We start from the raw sequence: 2,394 nt of genomic DNA on the forward strand, positions 1-2,394 counted from the left end.
ATATTAAATTACATTCCCACTAATAGTTAATGAGAGTGCTTGTCTCCACACCTTTCCCAGTCTTACATATTACTAAATTTAAAAGGTTTTTGCCAATCCAATAGGTAAAAAAATATCTCATTGTTACTTCTTGCACTCTTACACTTTTTTCTTAATGTAGTTCTTTAATCCACTTGCCATTTCACTTTCAGGGTGGTCCAAGTTGAGGACTTCATCATTTTCACCCCTCAAGAGAGTGAGTTATCCTACCAAAGGGATAGCCAGATGTCCTCACATCAGTGAATAATCAGTCTTTCCCTCAATTGTTTGAAATGTCACATCCATCATATACTCCTTTGCATTGTATATTGATTCCTTTCTGGACTCCTGGTTCCAAATGACCAAATGGACATTTATCTGCCACTGTCGATTTTATAAAATATTTGATATCTGCAGGGCACCTAATTGTCTTAATATTCTTCTTTTTCAATAACATCCCTTTTCTCTTCTGGATAAATTTGAGAATCAACTTGTCAAATTAAAGAAAAAAAACCCAGTTGGGCCAGTTGATAGAGCACGTGTGACTCTCGACCCCAGGGTTCTGAGTTCCAAGCCCCACATTGAGTGTAGAGCTAACTTAAAAAAAAAAAAAAAAATCCAGTTGGGATTTTGATTAAAATGATGATAAATTTATAGATTCATTTGGAATAAACAAGTTTCTCATCCAGGACTGTGATTTATTTTCCCATTTATTCAGAGATTTATTTTTTCCTTTATAACAAAAAAATTTCATGGTTTTCTTCATAACAATTTTACACATTTCTTCCGGAATGAATGAACGCATTCACAGAACAACTTTTTGTGTTAGGTTCAGGGAATATAGAGATGAACAAGACAAGTTCCCTGTTTCCATGGAGCCTATATTCTAATTGAATAAGATAGCCAATAAACAAATAAGTAAAAAAGATCAGAGGGGTGCCTGACTGGCTCAGTCAGTAGAGCATCCAGCTCTTGATTTCAGCTCAGGTCATGAGCCCAAGATCATTGGATCGAGTCCCGCCTTGGGCTTTGTACTGACCTTGGAGCCTGCTTAAGATTCTCTCTCTCTCTCTCTCTCTCTCTCTCTCTCTCTCTCTCTCAGATAAAACAAATATAGGAGCACCTGGGTGGCTCAGTCAGTTAAGCATCTGACTTTGGCTAAGGTCATGAACTCTCTATTTGTGAGTTTGAGCCCCACGTGGGGCTCTATGCTGAAAGCTCCAAGAACCCGCTTCAGATTCTGTGTCTCCCTCTCTCTCTGTTCCTCCCCTGCTTGCACTCTGCTCACAATCTGTCTCTCTCTCTCTCTCTCTCAAAAATAAGTAAATAAATAAATAAATGAATAGTTAAAAATTAAATAAATAAAAAATAAAAAGAATACAGGGGTGCTTGTTGACTCTGATGGTTAAGTGACTGACTTTGGCTCAAGTCATGATCTCGTGGTTTGTGAGTTCAAGCCCCGATTAGGTCTCTGTGCTGACAGCTCAGAGTCTGGAGCCTGCTTCAGATTCTATGTCTCCCTCACTCTCTGCCCTTCCCTCCCCCCTCTCTCTCCCTCTCTCAAAAATGAATAAACATAAAATAAAATAAAATAAAATAAAATAAAATAAAATAAAATAAAAATATTTATTGATTTAATTTTTTAAAAGTTTGTTTTTGACAGAGAGAGAGAGACACAGAGAGAGAGAGAGACAGAGCATGAGTGGGGGAGGGGCAGAGAGCAAGGAAGACACAGAATCTGAAACAGGCTCCAGGCTCTGAGCTGTCAGCCCAGAGCCCGATGCGGGGCTGAAACTCACAGACTGCGAGATCATGACCTGAGCTGAAGTCAGAAGCTCAACTGACTGAGCCACCCAGGTGCCCCAAAATAAATATATTTTAAAAAGATCAGATAGTAAGAAGTCCTCTGCAGAGAATTTAAGTAGGGTTATCATAGAAGTCGCTTTTTCTTTAAATATGGAATGCTTCACGAATTTGTGTGTTATCCTTGTGCAGGGACCATTCTAATCTTCTCTGTATTGTTCCAATTTTAGTATATGTGCTGCCCAAGCAAGTGCTAAAGGCCTCTTTTAAAAAACAGGCCTGACTGCTTTCAACAAGAGCAAACCTATGGAAAGAGCCCAAATGTCCATCAACTGATGAATGGATAAAGAAGATGTGGTTTATATACACAATGGAATACTACTTGGCAATGAAAAAGAATTAAATCCTGCCATTTGCAGCAACGTGGATGGAACAGGAGGGTATTATGCTTAGTGAAATAAGTCAGTCAGAGAAAGACAGATATCCTATGTTTTCACTCATATATAGAACTTGAGAAACTTAACAGAAGACCATGGCGGGTGGGAAGGGGAAAAAAATAGTTACAAACAGAGA

At 38.6% G+C, this 2,394-nt stretch overlaps 1 non-coding gene across 1 annotated transcript; it reads right to left on the reverse strand.

The window, feature by feature from the left end:
• Positions 1-1,968: 1,968 nt before the first annotated feature.
• On the reverse strand, positions 1,969-2,071 carry LOC121045205 (U6 spliceosomal RNA). The gene has a single exon (XR_005797634.1). It is a non-coding gene; the product is annotated as a U6 spliceosomal RNA (small nuclear RNA).
• Positions 2,072-2,394: the final 323 nt, after the last annotated feature.

Source organism: Herpailurus yagouaroundi, unplaced genomic scaffold (genome assembly GCF_014898765.1).
Source record: "Herpailurus yagouaroundi ecotype Mexico unplaced genomic scaffold, PumYag 189, whole genome shotgun sequence".
In the NCBI taxonomy this organism is placed as follows: domain Eukaryota; kingdom Metazoa; phylum Chordata; class Mammalia; order Carnivora; family Felidae; genus Herpailurus; species Herpailurus yagouaroundi.